The following is a 22258-nucleotide window of genomic DNA, read 5'->3' as shown; positions in this document are numbered from 1 at the left end:
CTGCATAAGCTGTGGTGCAGTGGTGGCTATCGTCAATCCCAGGAAGCCACACCAGGCAGGTGAGCCCTCCTCTCTCAGCCTTGCAGTGGCATTTCTGTGTCCTCCATCGATAAGCTCTGGTGCACGGGTGTTTCCACCCTCCTTCCCCAGCAAATCACCCCTCCTGGCCTGACTCCTTCACACAACAGAGAATCACTGAGCACCACTGCATGCCAGGCTGGGCATCAGGGGCGGCAGTCGGCAGGGCATGCTCCCACGTGTCTGGGGGCCACAGGCTTTCAGCACAATGATCAGCCAAAACACAGGCTGGGGACAGCTGGGAAAGCCACATCCGTCCTGCACAGAGCCCACCTGGTGCTCACCTCAATGACACAGCTTACTACGATCCTTTGTGGTAATAAAATCAAACATACAAAGCCCCTGCTACTTATGTTTCACAGAACCCCTCTATACATCCCATTATCCTTTCTGTTTTATGCCTGAGGACCCGAAGTACAGAAGTGTCAAAAACTTGCTCAAGGTCACATGGTGGAGAAGTGGAGGAGCCTGGGTTTGACCTCAGAACTCTGCTCTGAGCCTGGATTTTCCATCCCTCCATCATTACTCCTGGACAGCCATTGGCACCATGTGGCAAAACACTAAAACCAAGCCCTTTCACCCCCTCCGAGGCTGGACACCTTGGACTACCTGGGGCCCCTCCTTCTGCTGCTCCATCTTGTCTAACAGTCACTGCATTCTCTGTTGTTGCTCCTGCTCTTCTCCACCATGACACAGCTCCACATGATCCCCTTTGCTTCCTCCAGCAAATTCCACAAATGACATGCAGCACTCACCTCCCCACACCCCAGATCTGCTGGACTCCTCCCCTCATGGCTTCCTAAAGAATAGCACAAACCCTAAGCCCAACATTCCTCTTGAAAGTCAGAGAGAGAGAGAGAAAGAGAGAGAGAGAGAGAGAGAGAGAGAGAGAGAGAGAGAGAGAGAGACTGACCTTCTGGCTTCTGATGTTTCCTCACATCAAGTTACGGAGTTGTAACTTGGGGCAGCATTGGGGTGGTGAGTCCTGAGCTTCACTCAGCCCACAGTGCTTAGGGCTCCACCACAGACGGCTCGCTCTCACCAGTTCTTATATTTGCTTTCTCCTGTGCCAACCTGGGGACATTTAAGAAAAGAAGATACGACTGTGGTCTGCATGAGTGTCCCCTAAAGGTCTATGTGCAAGCCATGAGTGTCCCCTATGTGCAAGGCATGGTCCCCAGTGTGGTGCTACTAGGAGGTGCTGTGTCTGTGGGGCCTGGTCTCTGTACTCTCTGCTTCTTGTTCAAGATATGAGCACTCATTTGAAGACGCACCCCACCATGAGGTGCCACCCTCACCAGAGATTCAGGGACATGGGGCCACCCAGTTGTGGACCTGAACCCTCAAATAAACCCCTCTTCATAAGTGGTCTGTGTCAGGATTTCCATGTAGTGACATAAGCCACTACAGACACTGATCTTGGCTTCCATTTTCCTTTAAATGTGAAGAATATGTCTCAGTTGAGAGACTGCTTTTCCAAGGGGAAGACCGGAAACCACCTTCTCCTAGAAGCTCAGGTGGCCTGGTGTACCTTTAACGTGTACCCCGTGGACAGAGTCACCACCTCCACTCAGTCCTTCTGCAGAAGGAAACTTCCAAACAGCAAGGGTGGGAGGTATCTTCTCTTGGGAATCTGAAATATAAATATCCAAGAAGGAAGATTTCTCCACAGGGAGCTGAACTGGAGAACTCTGATAGAAAACAAAGAAGAGCCTCCTGAGTCTTCAGTGAGCAGGATTCTAGGTCTCCTGCACACCTTTGGGCTCTGGTGCCGTACGCTCAGAATTTCCTGACAGTTCTGCCCCTGGTTGGATGCTCTTCATGTATTGTTGCTTCTTTTTGTACTTCTGGGGCAAAGGCAGCACTGAGGAGACCTCTCCACTCATTTCAATGTGGGAAATGGAGGAGGAGGAACCAGACCATTAACACCTCATGTCTTGTCTCCATGTCTCTTCAGATTTTGGATCTCAAGAAAGAGGAGATGATATTGCATTAAACAAGGCAAAACTATTGCTCATTAGATGCATGCTGGTGGCCAGGGTGACGGTCGAGCACTTCTGTGGTGGGTTGCTGGCTCTGGGATGTGGCTAGGAGTGAATTCTGGGGAGCCTGTCCTTGGAGCTCACACGATGTGAGGAATTCACATATGGACCAATGCGATCACCACAATTCACCAAACTGGCCCAAATGCTGGGACAAGTTGGCAATAAGACACAGGAAAAGCCAAGTATGAGCCAGGGCAAGCTGCCAGGGACAAGTCCAGGTTCCTTTACCACCAACAACTTACTGTGATCTCTTGTGATAATAAAATCAAACTACATGCAACAGCTCCCTCTCAAGGCACACACAAATGTGTGGTGAAGGAATAAGTAAAATAAAAATAGATAAACAAGAGAACAAGAAGTCATCTTTCTGGTCACCTGCTCTACCAGCAGTCTGTGACTTAGATCAGTAACCAGCTCACAGGTAACTCCAAAACTAACTGCTGTGTTCAGGACAGATGCCACCTGTGGCAGGAGGAGGAGGTGAGGGGCTGCATGCTTTCATCTGATAGCAGTTCTGGAAGGTGACTGCTTCACTCCATGAGCAAACAAAGGCTAATGCTGGTCACGTAACTTGTGCAAGCCCAAACAGGAAGCAGAGAGTCGCTGCAAGGATTTGAACCCAGGCTTACCGAATTCAAAGCCCTGCTCTTCCTAAAATGTCGTGACTTTTCAAACTTGTTCCACAGGGCAAGATGGCACAGGATAAGCTTGGTTGGGCTATTCTGCTGCTAAAGTCAAATAATTATTTATAATGACAACTTTTGCCAGTTTGTATGAAAACTTAACTGAGAGAATTTTCTTAAATTCATATTTTTCTCTTATTTTTTCTAAGCTTTTGTGCTGGGTACCCCTCATCTGATAGTGACATTAACAGCCCAAAAGGAAATGAAAAATTAGGTAAGGATAATTAACAATCATAAATCCTCTGTTCCATAGATTTTCTTTTATTGTAGAATAAATGCTGTCATTTTGATTTCACATTGAACTTGCATTCCAAGAGCCTCAGGGTCTCACAAGAGAGTTATATATGTGAAGTTCATTACAAACATGTTTGGACTGGATATCTTGAAGAGGGCCGTCCATCTGAGTGTGGACATCAGGACAAAACCAGCTCCAAATTAGCAAGGACGCACCAGGGGTGATGAGATTAACCTCCCATTCAGAAATAGTGGCTTGGGCTAGGGATTTAGCTCAGTGGTTCTGCCGCCTGTCTCAGAAGTCCAAGGTCCTGAGTTCGATCCCTGGTACCAAAACCAAAACCAAAACACTATGTTGTAAAACTACACTGGATAATACAGAAGTAGTGGCTCATGTTCCTTCCTTACCTTCAGCAAGTAGCTTGTCTAGCCTGGTTTCTATTCCGGAGAGAAACGGTCCTGGGTGACTCAATACATCACAGGTTTTCCACCAAAGACATGTCCCTTTTACACAAAGGAGGGCAATCAGGCCGCTGCTTGAGAACTACAGAACAGCATTTTGATCTTGCAAACAATGATATAAAAGCCAGATCCTAGGGGAATCAGCCTCCCAGAACAAAAGGAAAGAGGGAGCTTTGAAATCAACCAGGTCTGAAGCTCAGCAGCCCTGCTGAGAGGTCAATTTCTTCCTTCCTGGATCCATTTATTCAGTTACCCTTTGATTTACCTATCTACCATTTACGCAGCTCCCTCTGTGCTGTGCAGTACATTGTGAGACCCAGGATGACCAGGGCAGTGAGATCACCGGCATCAGGGAGCTCCCAGTCTGGCAGGAGACAGGAGTGGTAAATTGATCTACACTGTGCCCCTTGGGCTCTCCTGGGGACTTAAGAGGATGCTGGAGCCAGGGAGGAGTGGGGCCTCCCAGAGGAAAGGCTATTGTATTTCCACATTGTCATGATTCTCAAAAGAATCTCTAGGTGTGACAATGGCCACAAAAGAAAAAATGGATTGCACTTCACCAAAATTAAAAACATCAGAGGACACTATCAGTACTGTAAAAAGGCAAATCATGGAAAATATTTGCAAAGCATCTGCCTAACAAGGGATTAATAGCCAAAATATATGAAGAACTCCTACAACTTACAAAATATCCCAAGCAAAAAAAAAAAAAAAAGGACTTGAGTAGATATTTCTCTAAAGGATATGCCCATGTAACCACTGGGTATATGGAAAGATTCTCAACATCATTAGCCATCAGAGGGCAATGCAAAGCAAAACCACAATGAGATGCCACTTCACACCAACTAGGATGAGAAACGACGGAGTTCAAAATGTTGGCAAAAATAGGAGGAATGGTAACCCTTGTGCATTTTTGTAAGAATGCAAAATGTTGCAGCTGCTATGGGAAACACTATGGTAGTTCCTCAAAAAGTTAGATTCAGAGTTCCCATGTAATCCTACAACTCCACTTCTGTGTACATGCCAAAAAACATTGAAAGCAAGAATGTTGTCAAACAGATATCCATACACCCCTGTTTTGCGGAAGCCGTATGCACAATAACCAAGTGTGGATCAACCCATACAGATAAACAAAATGTGTGGCATTCACTTGGCCCCCTGTGTCCTTGGGTTCCACATTTGTTTTTTCAGCCATGTATTGAAAATATTTTTAAAACTTGTTTCTGTACTGATCATGTGCAGACTTTTTTCTTGTCACTATTCCCTAAATAATACAGTATAACAACTACATAAATAGGATTTCCATTGCATTGGGTATTATAAGCCTTCTAGAGATGATATAACATATTGCAGAGGATGCGTACAGATTATATAAAAATGCTGAACTATTTTACATAAGGGACTTAAGCGTCTCTGGATTTATGTATACAGGGGTGATGGGGAGAGGGGGAGGAGGGTGCCCTTGACTACGTTGGTTGGTTTTCAGTTACTGAACAAGCCATGCATACCTGGAATAAGCCCATTGGTCATAATGTCTGTATAGTACTTTTTATACTGTTGGATTCTATTCTATATTTTATAAAGAAATTCACACCTATTTTCATGGTGTTTAGCATTCTTCTCTTGTATTGTTCTTTTCTGGTTTATATATTAGAGTAATAATGGTTTCACAAAAGGAATTTTGAAATGTTGCTACTCTAATTTCGGGAAGTCACTGAGTAGAACTGGTGTCAATTCTCTTTTTCATTAGTTTATGTTTGCAATACATATTGATTATATTAGCTTTGGGGATGTAACTGTTATGGGGAGGTAAATAAATAAATAAATAAATAGTTATTCAATATATCATGTCTTGGTATGTTACAGTGGAGTCATCCTGGCCTAGAGATTGCTTTTTAAAAGAGATTTTAATTAAGAATTCAATTTCCTTAATAATTACAGAGCTTTGCAAATTCTCCATTTCATACTGTGGCAGGTGTGGTAGTTTGTGTCTTTTGAAGAATCATCTATTTGTTTCACTGATTTTCTCAATTATTTTTCTGTTTCCCTATTCACAGCTTTCTAATTATATCATCATATTCTTCCTTCTGCTTATTCTGGGTTTATTTTACTCTTTCTTTTGTTTAGTTACTTGAGGTAGGGGCTTTGATTCTTGATTTAGAGAGGTCTTCAAACTTCCTGATGAAAGCATTCAATGTTATCAAATTCTTTCTCACCATTAATTTAGCTGTGTCCCACACATTTTGATATGTTATGTTTTCATTTTTGTTTAATATATTTTTAATTAAACACATTAATTTTATATTAATTACATACATTAATTAAATACATTTAGGACTTCCTCTTTGATCTGTCATTTTAAAATGTGCTAGTTAGTTTCCAAGTTGTAGATATTTTCTTATCAATTTCTAGTTTGAGTCCATTGTGGTCAAACAATATACTAAAATTTTATTCGTTTTTTTTTTTTTTTTTTTTGGTACCAGAGATCAAACTCGGGACCTTACGCTTGTTGGGCAGGCATTGGAACCACTGAGCTAAATCCCCGGCCCTGTTGAGGTTTATCTTGAGGCACAGGTGTGGCCTATCTTGGTACATGTCCCATGGTTCTTGAGAAGAGTGTGGATTCTGCTGCTGTTGGATGAAGCCTTTTATAAATGTGGAATAGATGAGATTGATTGATGGTATTAGGCCTATATTCTTATTGATCTTTTTCTAGATATTGAAGTCTCCAACATTAATTATGGATCTTTCTATTGCTCTGTCAGTTTTTGTTCAGCTCTGTTAATATCTGCTTCGCATCTGTACATGCCATGTCTGGTGCACAGATGTTTAGGGCTGCTGTGACTTCTTGGTCCATTGGCCCTTTTATCATGATGAAAGGTCCCTCTCTGTCCCTTTCATTTTCTTTCTACACTCTGAACTCTATTTCATCTGGTGCTAGTATAGCAATTTCTCCTTTTAGAGTCAGTATTAATGTGGCATCATATTTTCCATCACTTTGTGTCAAGTACATCTATAATGTTAAATTTCAAGTAGATTCCTTAGAGACACCATGTAGATGAATCATGTTTTTAAATCCATTCTGTCAAACTGTCTTTTACTTGGTATATTTAGACCATTTACATTTAATGTTCTGATACACTGGGGCTGAAGTTAGAACATTTTTAGTATTTCATTTTTTTAATCTACAATTACGTTCGTTTTTATGCTGGGGATTGGACCCAGGGCCTCATACATCTGCTCTACCACTGGGCTACTCCCAGTCCTCTGGTGTTTCTAAATCCATCTCTTTGCATTCTTGTTTAGTGGTTGCTGAGATTATTGCATTATATATACACAATGTATCAGTCTGCTGAACCAGTTTTGGAGAAGTTAGAAATTTCCCTTCCTTTATGGCCTTTTACCTCTCCCATTCCTGATATCATTGTCTTACATCTTCCTTCTCCATGCATTGAAAGCCACATGTGGTCATGTTATGTTCGTTTCCATCATCACATATAATTCTAAAAACTGAAGAAAAGAACACAAGCCTTTTCTCTTTATATTTTTGCTAGCTATAACCTTTTCTTCTTTCATGTTGTTTTATAATTTTTCTAGTTCACCTTTTTGGTGAACATGTTACAGATAACTTTTCATCAAAGACCAGACTCCTCAGATCCTCCTCTCTTCGCTTAAGCTCTTCTCCTCTCAGGGGGGCAGCAGTGGAGGAGGGGAGAGGACCGCCTGCTGGTGTGGCAGTAGCTGCAGGAGCCGGTCTACCAGTCCTGCCATTGCAGAAGCTCCCCGTGTTGGCATTGGCCAGGGCCCTGGTGAACAAGCTGGAAAGCGAGTTCCACATCCACACTGCTGCCTCAGGAGGACTTGGGCTCGTGCCCATAGTGCTCACCTTGTGGTCGTACAGGGTGACACAGAGTAGATGTAGGTGAGCTCAGGAATGGAGGCCATGGTGAGGACTGCCAGTGCAGTGCTAGTTATCGAAGTAAGGGAGGTCCTCACCCCAGCTAGCCTCAGTTTTTCTGGAAGGATGAGCACTTCAGCAGCAGCTGAAGGGAGAAAAAGTTCTCTTTTCCCATTTCCTTCCTGTTTAGAAAAACTCTTTTAGCCATATGTTAGAGTAATTTTATATTTTAATCTCTTAGAGGATGTTTTTACTCTTAATTTCCCTTCGTCAGAGAATGTCTTGATTTTTCCTTCATTACTGGGACATTTGCCCTGGATACAGGATTCTGGGCTGACAGTTCTTTTCTTTCAAGATTTCAAAAAAGGATGTGGCTCCATTGTTTCTGATGATAAATCTGCTATCAAAAAAAGAAAAGAAAATCTGCTATCATTCAAATTATTTTTCTCCTGGAAGTAAGTCATCATTTTTCTCTGGTTACTTTCAAGATGTTTTTCATTGCATTAGTTTTCAGTTTACCAATGATGTGTCCTGGTATGGATTTCTTTCAATTTATCTTGTTTGGGGTTTGCTCGGCTTCTTTTTTTTTTTTTTTTTTTTTGGTATGGGGGATCAAACTCAGGACCTTGCACTTGCAAGGCAGGTGCTGGAACCACTGAGCTTAATCTCTGGCCCCTTTGGCTTCTAGACAAAACTTCTTATACCTTCATTAAATATGGAGAAATTTTAGCCGCTTTTTTCTTGAGTGCTTTTGGAGGCCAGCACTGAGTCCTCCCCTTCCCAGACTCCAACGACACGAAGCTATATCTTTCCTCACAGTGCCATGACCTCCAAGCCTCTATACCTCTCCTTTCCTTTATCAGTCTATTTTCTCTGTTACTCAGATTGGTACCTTATATTTCTCTATCTTAAAGTTCACTGATTCCTTCCACTCTTCCATCCTACTGTTAGTTTCATCCCTTAAGATCTTTATTTTATCTTATTTTTAGTCCTAGGATTTCCATTTAGCCCTTTATGTCTTCTGTTGTTTCACTGGGATTTTCCGTTTTTCATTTGTTCCATCTATTATTGCTCAGAACATTTTTATAAGGGCTGCTTTAAAATCTTTGTCCCTATCACCCACATCACCTTGATGTTGGATCTTCCTGCTCGACCTGCTGTGAAACTCCCAGTGCCATGGTTTTGCCAAGGATTGAGACTGTCCCCAAGACTTCCATTGTTTATTATTATTTTTATTCCAGTTGAGGTTCTCCTGATCCTTTGTATGATGGGCGATTTCCATGGAAGCCTAGACACTTGGGCTGTCATGTTATGTTGGGGAAGCACACCTGTTGCACCTCCCATGATGTCCAGCCTCTGCCTTGAGCCTGGGGCACGGCCAGAGAGAAGCCTGGCTAGCTGGTGGCTGTCCACTCTGAAGAGTCTTCCTGCTTACCAGGGGAAAACTCCGCTGTCCTGGTTGCACGTGAACTTCCTTGCACTATGCAGGTGTGGTTGTGGCACCTGGCCAGTCCCAAGATTCTGTCGGTCCCATGGGGAGGGATGCAGCACAGGGGTGTGTGTGCAATGCACTGCCCATAATCAGGGCAGGGCTTGCAGGCCATAAGGTGGAGGCGCCCACTGTCATGTGCTGCATCCTCCTTGGTGACTCTACCTGATATAGAAACAACACGCCATGTCTGGGAGCCCTTCTTCGGAGGTTCCCACTCCCTTCACTGTCTTCAGGCAGAGGAAGTCACAGCCGGGACCCTTCTGCTGTGGAGCTCTGGGTATCTTGGGTGGGTTGTGTGTCCCCCAAGGTGGCACATGCAGAGACCATCTCCATCAGGAGCTGTTAAATGGATGGCAACTTTACCCAACCATGGTGTTTGAGGTGGGGAAATTGTGGGTGATTAGGGTTAGATGAGGTCGTGTAGGCAGAGCCCCGGGATGGACTCTTGGTGGCCTTATAAAAGGAGGGAGAGAGGGCTGGGGATTTAGCTCAGTGGTGCCGCCACCTTCCTCGAAAGCACAAGGCCCGAAGTTCGATCCCTGGTACCAAAAAAAAAAAAAAAAAGGGAGAGAGACAGAGGACAGAGGATCTAAACACACACTCCTCCCTGTCTCTTGCCATGTGACATCTGGCACCATCTTGGGATCTGGCCAGCAAGCAGGACACCACCAGATACAAGCCTTGGACCTGGGGTCAGAGCTGTGAGCCTGCCCCCATCTCTGTGTCTGGAATGTTGCTTACCTCAGATGTTTCAATATAGTAATGAGAAAAAGACCAACACTCAAGCATTCAAGAAACAAAGTAAAACATAAGACCCAGGGAACTCATTACCATGTCATTCCAGGCCTGAGGGCCCAGTGCTCTGTTGCTTCTCTCTACTTTTCAGAGCTGCTCACAATGTCTTACAGAAAATGTTCAGGATTCTTAGCTCAGCTTAGCAGAAGGATAAGACCCGTCTCCTCCAGATCTCTGGAAAGAGAAATCTCCATTTCTTTTCACTGAACCATTTTCTTCTTGCTGTGGGTGACATGGAAGCCTCCCTTTCCAGTCCTGGGACAGTGTTGGAAGATCCCACCTCCTCCATACTCCCTGAGTTCAAAATAGGCTCCTTTCTTCTCCACCTTTACCTTGTTCAGAAATGCATTGCCTCTTGCTTTCATTACAATTTGTCTCTACCCTGACAACCTCTTTTGCTTCCAGTCTCTTCTGTTCTGCTGCTGGTGGCCAGGTTTATTGACACAGTCATGAATCTTACTCTTACTTCCCTTCTGTCATCGCTCTGGATAGCTCATCCATGGCTCCTTGGTAGAATTCAAGCTCCTGGTGTGGGTGTCAAAGGCATCATTATAATGGCTCGGCTTCCTATATTGAAATATCTGAAGTAAGCAACATTACAGACACAGACATCTTCCCCTTCACAACACAATTTGATGCCGCAGTGGGGATGATACACACACACACACACACACACACACACACACACACACACACACACACACACAAAATGCAGTTGATCCAGGACCCTGAGGCTTTCCTATGCTTGGAATGCCCCTCCTTGCCCCCTAGAGTCAGTGCCCATTTCCTGAGAAAGCCACCCTTGATTACCCAAGTCAGAATTGATTGCCATTGATCACCAAAGCCATTGGCAAGTCATTTTTCTGAACATATTTTCAGTCTCTGTCTTAGCTGTAAGACACAACATGAGGCCCTTGCAGGAGTCTCTTCTTGCAGAGAATCTGGGGTCCTTGGCCATGGCCCAGGAGGGAGCACAGACCCTGTTGGCTGGCCAGGCTGGGCTGGGTGACAGGGACAGGAGGTGTGGCAATGAAGTGTGCACTTGCTTCTAGACGGTGTGGCCAGGAGATTCTGTTAGGCCCTGTGCTTCTTGGAAGTTCCAGGGAAGGATGTCTAGAGATAAGGGTCCACCATGTGCTTTGGAAGCAGTTTTTGAGGACCCCCCGCCCCCCTGCTGAAAAGCTGCTGTGTCCATAATCTGTGCATGCTTCGAGGGCACAGTGAGCCCACTGTCCAGGCAGGGAGCAGTGTGGGGACTGTTCGGGCTTGATTCTCAAGTGGCTCAGCCACTGACAGCTGTGTAAAACCTGGGCCCGTTAAACTCTGTGAACCTCAGACCCCTCATCTGTGATGGAGTGACAATGACATTACCTGCAGAGTCACATGAAAATACTTAGAATGGGCTGTGGCACTCGTAAAAGTGGGCAGTGACCATTTTCCATGTTTTCTGCCGATGTGTGCTGAACAGCAGGGGAAGACAAGTGAGGGTGCAGGGTGGGGGTGGGGGCACATAAGCCTGGTTCTCAGCTGCCAGAAGTTTCTCCTAAGCTTCTGTTTCATTTAACATTGCTGTGCATGGCTGCTTTCTACCCCATAATAAAGTTGGGTTTATTTTACTATGTGGCTCATAATTCTTCTACAAAAATATTTAAGGAAAAACTGTACTCTAGAAAGATGCCCCCCTCTTGTCTCTTGGCACAGGGTGCAGCCTCTCGGAGCACACTCAGAGTTTGGGGTCACTGTCCCTGCAGTTCTAAGCCTGAAATGCAGATAGAGCCCAGGTCAGCAACAGAGACAGTGCTTGTCACTGACGAGTGCTGTGCCTGTTGCTGAGGTCCCAGTCGCAGCTCATGGGCTCAGTCCAGCTTTCAGTCCCGAGCACCTCCCATCATTGGATGTGTGAAATATGAGCAATGTCAGTGTGGAAAGTAAAACCTTGGCCTGGATTTTCTGAGCTATGATCATCAATAAAATAGGGCAAAGAGAACTATAATCTAAGGCATGATATTACTATAATTAGAGCTCCATGCATAGAGCTCCCTCCCGCCTTCCCTCCAAAATAATGAGGCAGTTTTACACAAACAGCAGTGACTTTAGTCTCCATCATGGGGTGCTCAGTGATTGGGTAATTACGGTCACAGCACACACTCAGTGGATGTTGAGTTGAGACAGAAAGGACGCAGAAAAAAAACTTGCAGGAACAGAACCCTGAGCCATGGCCCTGTGGAGCGGGTGGGATCGAGGCAGCCATGTTCCCCATGCTCCCATTTTACAAAAGAGGAAACTGAGGCCCAGAGGGGTTAAATGACCTGTAAGTGTCAGGCGTGGAGGTAGAAGACACAGAATGAACTCCTGAGTTCCTCCCTCCAGTCCAACCCTTTTCCCAGTCTTCCATGTTGTCTTGGAAATGCACCAGCCAGAATGTTCTAGAAGGTTCTCTGCAAGTCAAGTGAGCTATGTTTGACAAATACTGCTGTGTATGTGAACAGAAGTGGTCAGGCCCAGCATTGCCTGTCATGGCATCTGCAGGTCCATAGCAAAAGGCAGAAACTCTTTATTTAAGGGAGTGTTGCTTGGATGGAACCCAGGGCCTCACACATGCCAGGCAAGCACTCACCACTGAGCTGTGCCCCCAGCCCTTGAAACATTCTTTGTGGTGCCATTTTGTTTCTTGGATGTGACCAAGAAAAAAAATTAGCAAGTGCACAAGATTCATATAATTTACTGCTGATGAGGCTGACTATTGTCATTTTGATCCATTTAAATTTCAAGTCAGATGTTATTTCTATAACAAATTACATTGAGAGCTTCAGATAAATGATAAGCTTTCTCACACAGCGTTTATGTTTTATGGGTCTGCACAACATGTAAGGCACTCAGGCAGAGCTGACACTCTTTGTCATGAAGGCACATGGGCTTCCTGAGGAGGCCCACAGGGTGTCCTCTTGGAATAGCTGGGAGACAACTCCAGCCTGTGGCGTGTGACACAAGCATGTACCGTTTCTCTCGATGCAGGACCACAGCCAGTTATTTTTGTCCCTTCCCCACTCTGGTCCCTCCCTGCTGCTGTCATCTGGCCTCCATCCCAGGCAGTGGCCCAGGGGCCACTCAGGGTTCCTCCTCCTTCCTGCTCTGCCCAGTACTGGCCTAATATGAAGTGCTCCCTGTCACCATTGAAGCCTGGCTCCTGTCCCAGGCACACATGGCAAATCCTATTCTGCTCGAGAAAAGAATGCACCCCAGGTGGGAAAGAGCACAGGAAGCAGCAAGGCGTGGGAAGAGCTCTTTCGAAAGAAGCAGAGTCCTCACTGCTTCGTCTAGAGAGGAACATGGGTGCCTCTACAGAGCAACTCAAGCACCAAAGATGATGTTCTCTCTGACCCCTCTTCTCCCAGGCATACAGCCTGGGATCAAAGATCATACTTAATAGAGCTGCTCAAAAGGCAAGATGGCAAGGAACACTGGGTGTGGGTCTGAGACTAGGGCAGAAACACAGGCCCTTGTTGTAGGTGCCTCTGCCTTCTTATAGGAGCTAGCCGTGCAGACATCAGCCCCACCAACTGGATCTACCATGGCTGTACACAGGTCTAGGCCATGTCACCATCAGAGCATGTGCACAGCCCGAGCTCCATGGAATGTCTCAATGTCCTACTGCTCAACACAAAGGCAGCCTCCATCGTCCCAGTTACCATGAAGACACTGTTACAGTTTAGATCTAAAATGGTCCTTGAAGTTTCATGTGTTTGGAAGGCGCCTGGATTACAAAGGCATTACAGTTGACACACCATTAGGAGGTGGGGCCTTGTCAGAAGAGCTGGGTCTCTGGGGGTTTAATCCCCTTCCATGGCTCCTCCCTTCTCTCTCTGCTTCCTGTGCACCATGCTATGAGCATCTCTCCTCTGTCATGCCCCTCTGCCATGCTGACCTGCCTTGGCACCAACAATTATGAACTGGATCATGAGCCAAGATAAACCTCTCCTCCCTTAAGTTGCTGGTGTCTTATATGTTGTCCCAGCAATGAGCAAAGGGACTAACACAGACACCAAAGCTTGGGGAAGCTTAGTATAGAGGTGGGGACAGAAAAGATGAGACCAGCACACGCTAAACATACGGAGGGCCCACTCTATTCCAGACACATGACAGTGCCAAGCCTGCTGCGTGTCCTCACCTGCTATGTGAGCTCACAGTGACCTTTCCCTCATGGGGTGCTCTAAGAATTACACGAAAAAATGCAGAAGTGCCTAGCATGGTGCCCAGTGCCTAGGCATCTTCAGTTTAAGTGCTGGCTGACCCCTGAAATATCTCTCCAAGTGTCTATTCTCAGCTCCACTTTACATATAGGAGAGAAAGGGACAGGGGGGAAAGGGACTCAGGCTCAGTCACTAGCATGTTCACTGGGCTCATCAAGCCTCAGATTCAGATCTACGCCTAGAGTGGAGAGTCTCTACAGAAAAGTGCCATGACTTGATTTGAGGAGCAACCTCCAAGCCTTCTGTCTCAGAAAATAGATGATTCCTCATCTCACAAATAAAATCCCAAGCACCGCGCTTCATGGAGACCTGTATGACATTAACAAAGACATTCTTACAGAAGTGCCCAGAACTAAAAAGCAATTTTGAAATAGTGTTGAGTATTTGATGCCAATAATTAATATGAAAGCAAAAAAGATGTTCTCATCAGCATGCCTACATTAACTAATTTTCACCTCAATTTTTTTTTTTGGTACTGGGGATCAAACTCGGGTCCTTGTGCTTGCGCAGCAGGTGGTGAAACCACTGAGCTAAATCCCCAGCTACCTCAATATTTTTGGTAAAAGATTGAGTGGATGCAAAGAAAGAAGATACTTGAAGACAAGTTTCCATATTTCTACAGTTTCCTGCATTTTAGTGGGCAGTGCATACATTCCTCTGAGAGCGCTGAATAAAATTATTATAAATAAATGCATCTATTTTCTTTGTACGAATTAGCTTAGAACGACTTTTTCAGGGACTGAAAATAATGTCCTCCAATGCCTTGTATGCCAGGCTGTACCCCATGAAAGCCCTGGATGCAGGGCTGTACCCCACAAATGCAGCACAGGAGAGTCAGCTCAGCCAAGCTCACACCTGCAGAACAAACCCACAGCTTGAGCCTCATGCATGCCAGGAGCAGCAGCTCATGGCTGGGCACACTTTCCTTTGGGGACTGAGTGGGCTTGGGGCTGTTTGCTGGAGACTTGCCAGATTGGGTTCCATTTCCACCTATGTGATGCCTCTACTAAAGGATCAGCACATGTGCAAGATCCCTAGGCCAACACCTCTGAGACTGGACACATGTTTTGCTGAAAGCACCACTGCTGGGAGACCCCAGGTGGAAAGAGAACTGGACTCAGCAGCACACTTGAGCTGGAGCTTGGCCCTGGACTCCTGTATCAGTCCATTCTGTGTTACTATAACTGCATACCTGAGCCTGAGAACTATTTTTTTAAGAAGGCAAAGTAAACAAATAGCTCAAGGATTGTATTTGTTTGCAACTAAGTTTGTTAACACTATATAATGAAAATGTACAAAGAATAATGTTGCAGTTTTGGGTTAGATTTAAGTCAAAGACATTGATTAATAAGGAATCTTCGAATGTGAATATTCCAGAAATTTCTCTAAGCCATTTGATCAAAACATTTTGTCTCTGAGTATTACCTTAGTTTGAAAGGTATTGGCATACATTTGAATTTAACTGAGAATCTTTCAAAATAAGCTGTAATTTAAAAAACTATTCTATATTCAAACTACTGAGAACTTTATAAAGTAAAGAACTTCCTTTAGCTCACAGCTCTGAGGCCCAAGGGCATGGTGCTGGCATCAGATTGGCACTGGGGGATACCTCTTGAGAGAGGGCATCACATTGTGAGGCAGGAAGCCAGAGACCTGAGAGAGGCCAGTCTTGAAACCTCCCACTAGGCCATACCCCTTAAAGGTCCCACTACATCCTAACATCCACAAACTGGAACCAGGCTTCCCACACAAAGCCTTGAAGGTCACACTACATCCACAGTGGGCATCAACAGGGAATGCTGCTCTTTCCTCCTCTCCAGTGAAAGTGGCCACAGCAATACCCACTTAACCGAAAAGTCTGTGAAGAGATAAGCCAGCCTATTTCAAGGGGTCCTGGCAACTGCAGCAGGTCAGCAGAAACAGCTGTGTCGCCAGCTTGCCCTTGGCTTAGAAAACAAGTCACTCAGGATCCATTCTCAACAGCCAGGTACTTCAGATTATTTTATGCACCCCCAGACAATAAGCCTGTGTTGCAGCAATGTTAGTCATTCACCTGCCTCCGGTTTTATAATCTTTGGCATAGACAGCTGAATCTCACTTGTGCTATAATTTGTCAACACTTCCCCCTGTGCAAACTTAACTTGGTGTTTCTTGTTTTAATAAACAAATCACGGGTTTGACATGATTGTCTCCATATACCACAGGTGGGGGGCACTGTATGAAGCCACAGGTCATTGCACTGCCCATTGCAGACAGGAGTAGTTTTCTCCCAGAGAGGGCACGGGCTGAGCTCTTGCAAGCCTACAGAAGGACGAGGCTGTCCTCAGAGCAGAGAATGAGTGCAGCTCTGGATAAGACAAAATAACCACAAACTGCAATTCATTACCTAGCCACATATAGCAAGACCCCTTTACATTCCTATCACACTTCACTGTTTTTGGGTCCTGACCTCACCTAGCAGCAGGTGGGGTGGGGGGTAACCACGCTTGTACATAAGGGGCTCAGAGATGGTGGAGAATTTGCACAAAATCTCATGAGAAATAAGGACAGCATAATTAAACCTTTAAATCTTTGGCACAGTTCAGCTCATTTTATTCTGCCCTCCTTAAAGCAAACAATATTTTTAATAAAACTGCTTTTCCCTTTTTAGACAGACTCTCTCACACCATATTTTTATCTATTGCATTTACCCAGGCATGCATCCATCCATCACCCATCTATCCATCTATCCACCCACCCATCCATCCATCCATCTACCCAACCACCCATCCACCCATCCACCCATCCATCCATCCATCCATCCATCCATCCATCCACCCCATCCATCCATCTATCCATCTATCCACCCACCCACCCACCCATCCATCCATTCATCTATCCACCCATCCATCCATCCATTGGCCCACACATCCACCCTCTTACCTGTCCACCCACCCACTCCACATTTGAGAACCTTTTTTGTCCTTGTTACTGTGCAATTCAGGAGCTACTTACTAGGTTTTATTCTTATAAATGGTGGAGTTCTCATTTTAAACAGAGACAGCAGTAAGAGTAGTATGTGTACCAAGTTCTCCTCACTTGCCATTGATTTTCCCTGATGCTAGCAAAACAAAACAATATTATCTAATTCTTCCTGTAGACTGAAATAAGATACTTGGAAGGCTGACAACAAAAGGATCAGAAAAAGATCTAGTTAGTAAGAGTCCTAAGTGCAGTAGAAGTACAATCATTGTGATTGTGTTGCTGGATCACTTGAGATGCAAAGGGCACATTTCTAATTCCTTTACACAAATAACAAGTTTAAATAATTAGAAATCTAACCCTAATAGAGTCTTGCAGCTTTGTGGAAGAGCTAATCGAGCCATTTCAGAGTTTCCTCAGGCTGCCATTCAGCGCTAAGACTCACTTACGGGCATGATTGCTCTCTGTTTTGGTATTTCAGTTTCTCAATTTCAGAGTTGAGGGTAGTGAACCAGCATCAATGAGACAGGTGTCCTACGACATGAGCTACACAGAATAACAGGTTTCAAGGTAGTTAAGAACAAAACTTCAAAAATCAGACACAACGGAGTGAAACAACATACCTCTAGACCATACAAAAGAGGGGAGAAAAAATCTTAAGCATGTAAAATAAAACATCTGAAATAAAACAGGACCTTAACAGTCCTGTTAACTTGTACAATTAAAAAAATTTCTTAAGCTATAACTCTTATGAAAATACTTTCCCCACATTCCCCAATTACCAGTGACTTCTTTGTCAATTAATGCTGTCAAACTTGAAGGATGGCCTGGATATCCTCCTGCAACTCAGCAATGCCTGTCCTGTCCACAGTGGGTCAGGGGTGGAGCCCCAAACTCTGTGTTTCTAACAAGCTCCATGGTGGGGGGGATGCCACTGATGCTGTCTGAGTGGCCCTCTTTGAGAAGCATTACAATTGACCATCTCTAGTCCCCCTCTTTTTTAATTTCTCTGCTGCCTGGAATCCTGAGGACCTCGCCCGATCTCAGAGCCCTGCCACCCCTCTCTGTTGCTCCTTAGTCCCTGAGTGCTCCTTGGGGTCTCAGCCTGGGCTGCAGCTCTTCTGCCAAAATCTCATGGAGTGATGGCATCTGCTCTGAGTCTCCACCTGTCACTTTTACTTGGGCTTCACTATGGCAGGGCCACAGTTCTGCTCATACTGCACTCTGAGTGACAGGGTGTGCCTGCACGTGAAGTGTGCCTGTTCCCACCTCTTAAGGATGTTTCTACAGAGAAGTTCCATGTGCTAACTGCAACGTGGCCTAGATGTGTTCTGGAAGGGATGGATCCAGGGCAGGTAGAGAGGCAACCAGGGAGACAGTAGGTTCTACATTCTACAGCACAGGGCTGTGATGCTATTTTCCCATGACCTATTAAATATGTATGGAGAAATGGAAAAGGAGCTTGAAGGCTCCAAATACAAAGAGATGCTAAGGAGATGGAAATGCTAATTATCCCACTTGATCATACTGTATGTACATACTGCACTATCATACTACGTGTATACCATTATGTGTCACAATTAAAAATTTTAAAAATCAAGGAATACGATATAGACTCTCCCCCCATACTTCCAATGATATCATCCATCCATCCATGTCGTAAGACCTAAGACACCCAGGGGTCATCCTCGGATCCACTTGCCAAACACTAGGTTGTGTTAATTCTAAGTCTCAAATCCTGTCCCAGTCTCCCACCAGGCCGCCTGACTCCCACCTGGGTGCCCATGTAACCTTGAACTGTCCCTCCCGCAGCCACGCAGCATGGACGGCTCCTCTGGTCCCTCACAGCCTCACGCACCATGGAAGGCCTCTTTGCCTCAGGGCAGGCCAGGGTCTTTGTGACATCCCTGTGCTTCTCTGCAGCTGTCACAGGTTCTGCCCCAGCCCTAGGCACGGATGACCCAAAGTTCTTCTCTGTCCCTGAGCCTCCCTGCACCAGCAGCAGCGCTCTCCCTCTCTCCTACCACAACGTTAACTCATTTTGCAGTTTACAATGTCAAACTTTTCAGCATTCAGGAAGCCCCTAGCCCACCTCCAACAAGCAAAGTGCATCCCACACAGCTCCCCAGGCTCTGTAGCTCTGTGCCTATCCTCCTGGGGCTCACGTCTACACTACGTCTGTCCCAGGGTCAGCACAACCATAATCGCTGAAGGACTGGGCTGACTGGACTTCATGGGTGACACTAAAAAGAAATCATGATTACAAAATTACTTTTCTATGTAGATAAAAGTCAAGTAGGGTTATAGCTGAGGACATACAGATTGGGTAGGGCATGCGGAAATGTTTTAGAATGATGAACTTATTCTGTTTCCTTGTGGGTAGAGGTTCTAGAAGATTTACAAAGGGAAAAACTCATCAAGCTGTGCACAAAGAATTGTACATTTAGTGAATGTAAACCATACCTTTATGAAAACAAACAAGCGAGGTGATGTGGTGCATGCTTGTAATCTCAGCACACAGGAGGTTGAGGCAGGAGGATTACCTAGAGATGGAGGCCAGTCTGGGCTATGTAGGGAGTTCAAGGCCAGCTCAAATTATATAACAAGTCCGTGTTTCAAAAAACAAAACAAACAAACAGAAGATCCCTCAAAAAAACCAAAGAATAAAAAAAGCAAACAAGGGGCTGCAGATGTAGCTCAGAGGTACAGTATGTGCTTAGCATGTACTAGGCCCTTGGTTCGATTCCCAGCATCACCAAAAACAAACAGAAGCAAATGAATTTTTTTTCAATCATAGTGTGATTCATATGGGGATACAGAAACACATATGTACGTGCTAGAACAAATCACATGACCTCTAACTAGGAAACTCAATACCAACCTGCTGTATTCTGCATATCCCTGTGCCCCTCCCCCAATTCCTTCGTGGCCCTGCGGCCCCAGTGCCAAGGCATTAAGGGGTAGGTGTTTAGGAGGCATCAGCTGACGATGCTCACTTGCAGGAACAGATTAGTCCCTCAAGAAGGAGGCCCAGAGCCAGGTGCAGTGGTGTGAGCCTCTAATCCCAGCCATCAAGGAGCCTGAGCATGATGATCATGAGCCTGGGAAACTTAGCAAAACCCTATCTCTAAATGACAATTTTTTTAAAAGAGCAGAGAGTGGTGAAATAGCTCAGTCATGTAGCATTGGAGAGGCCCTGAGTTCAATTTGTAGCACTCAAAAATAAATAAATAAATACCCATGTGTTGTTTATAAATATCTTTCCTTAGGTATTTTGTTATAGAGGCTATAATGGACTAACACAACCAAAGGCCTAAAACTCCCTTAAGACACAAATTATTTTTCAAAGATCCAGAATTAAAGATGTAGTGCAGTAATTCTTTAAGTTGTTATTCTGAAAATGTGATTGTTCTCTACGTCCATACCACCCCATGCATGCCTGTTCTCCTCTGAAAATGGGATTGCTTTGGATGGAATATCCCTTACTTAAATTTGAAGCCCTGAAATATTTGTAGGGAAAGAAATTATTTCAGTCATTCTCTACAAAATTACATATACCATTTAAAGGTCTCATTTCACAAAGTAGGGAGTTTGAGTTAATGACCATGGGCCTGCACTTTTTAATATTTCTACTTCCCTTTCTGTGGCACTGGGCAATAGGACACTGAGGGAACCATACCACACCGGGTCACCCTACAGCCCTGTCTTTGTCTTTGTTCTGTTTTGTTCAGCACTGGGACTTGACCCCAGGGCCTTCTGATTGAGCTGCATCCCCAGTCCCCCTCCTTTTTCGTTTAGACAGGTGTTGCTAAGTCGCCCAGGCTGGCCTCCAACTTTGGATCCTTCTGCCTCAGCCATCCAGAGTGCTGAGATTACAGGAGTGCCCCACCAAGCCCCACTCTAGTGACTTTTGGGGAGGGAAGACTCCAAGAGTGCTAAAAAAATTAGTATAGTCTAGTTGTCTTCCTTACACTAGACACAGAGCATAGCGGTTCAAGCTTCATTTTCTAACCCAGAGGGAGGAGGGCAGTGGGGGTCCAGGGGCTTGTTTTCTGTAAGTTTTACTTTCCAGAAGAAGGCAGAAGGCGTCCAGCCTCCTCCGTTGGGCTTCCTAGCGGTCCTGAGGGTCTGACGTGGGTGTCTCCAGCCGGCCTGGGTCCCCGGAGGGTAAACGCCAGGCTGGAGACAGTAATGAAACGTCCTCAGGTTGGGTGGCCGCTGTCCACGCTGCACAGGGGCTTCTCGGAGGTGATTTTCCTACAGAAACACCTGCTTTGCTTCAATTTGGGGATAGTGTAGTCAAAGCTTCTCTTCCCTTATATTTTTATTTGCTGCTGGTATTTTGACACTCAAACGACAAAGGAGAGAAGTTTGAAAACTCCTAATGATCTAATTTGATGCGGACACCACTTCCTGGTCATTTTCGTGGCCGGGTTGAGCCTGAGCCCCTCTCCCTTCCTCCCAGGCCGGATGGGAAGCTCAGCGCAGCCCGCACCAAATGCGCCGCGAGCCCCGGGCGAGGGAGCCCGCAGCCCCGCGTCCCCCGGCGGGCGCGGCTGTCGCGCAGGGTAGGATGGAGAGGGATGGGCAGGGGCGGGGTGGGAGGCAGCCGCGCGGCGGCGAGGCGGTGGGATGGATGGAGATGGTGCGCGACGCTCGGCCGGCTCCGCTCGCGAGTCTCCGGCACTGCCCGTCCTCAGGCTCTCCGTCCCCGCGTGGCCTCTGCCCGGAGAGACAGGATTTGCACCCGAGCCGCACGTCCGCGCGCCCCCACGCCTACCCCCACTGGCGCACAGGGACCCGACCACCCACCCACCCACCAGCGGGCGCAACCCCCGCGCCCCAGCGCCCCGCGCCCGGCTCGGTCACTTACGCCTGCGCTGGGCCCGCGCCACGGCCCGGACACAAAGGCTGCGCGCCCGGCGCCGGCCGGCCGGCCCGGCTGCCGGGGACCAGGAGGCGACTGGGGAGGAGGAGGGGACGCAAGAGGAGGAGGCTGGAGAGGAGGATGGCGAGGAGGAGGGGATGGGGGGCAGACGGGGAGGATGGAGAGGAGGGAGACTGGGATGGGGAGATTAAAGAGGCGGAGGAGGATGGGGAGCAGCAGGGGAGGCAGGCAGGGGACCCTCGGGAGGCCTCGCTGCAGCTGCCCAGCCCACCCCCCCCCCACCTCGCGCCCCCCCCCAACCTCGCGCCCCCCCCCCGCGCCTCCCGGGCCCTGGGTGCCCCCCGCCGTGAGAGGAAGAGGAAGAGGAGGGAAGGAGGAAGGGCGATGCGCTGTCTGCGTCCCTTCCTTCTCCTCGTGATCGACTCCAGCCACCCGTGCGTTCGCTAGCCGCTCGGCTCGGCTCGAGGAAATG

General features: G+C 46.4%; 1 protein-coding gene across 4 annotated transcripts in view; it reads right to left on the bottom strand.

Moving 5' to 3' along the window:
• Gpr45 (G protein-coupled receptor 45) overlaps positions 1-22054 on the bottom strand; it is a 53495-nt gene extending 31441 nt beyond the window's left edge. The window contains exons 1-2 of one of the 4 annotated variants that reach the window (XM_021258138.2): positions 21772-22054; positions 992-1152 (exon numbers count right to left, since the gene is read on the bottom strand). The gene's annotated coding sequence lies outside the window, so the exon portion shown is untranslated. The other 3 variants (XM_021258139.2, XM_021258140.2, XM_004844479.3) reach the window with 3 other exon arrangements.
• Between the last annotated feature and the right edge of the window lie 204 nt (positions 22055-22258).

This window comes from Heterocephalus glaber, unplaced genomic scaffold (genome assembly GCF_053883595.1).
Source record: "Heterocephalus glaber isolate CG9 unplaced genomic scaffold, H.glaber_assembly_v1.0 deba00000470, whole genome shotgun sequence".
Lineage (NCBI taxonomy): Eukaryota > Metazoa > Chordata > Mammalia > Rodentia > Bathyergidae > Heterocephalus > Heterocephalus glaber.
This window is presented reverse-complemented; position numbering and strand designations above follow the sequence as displayed.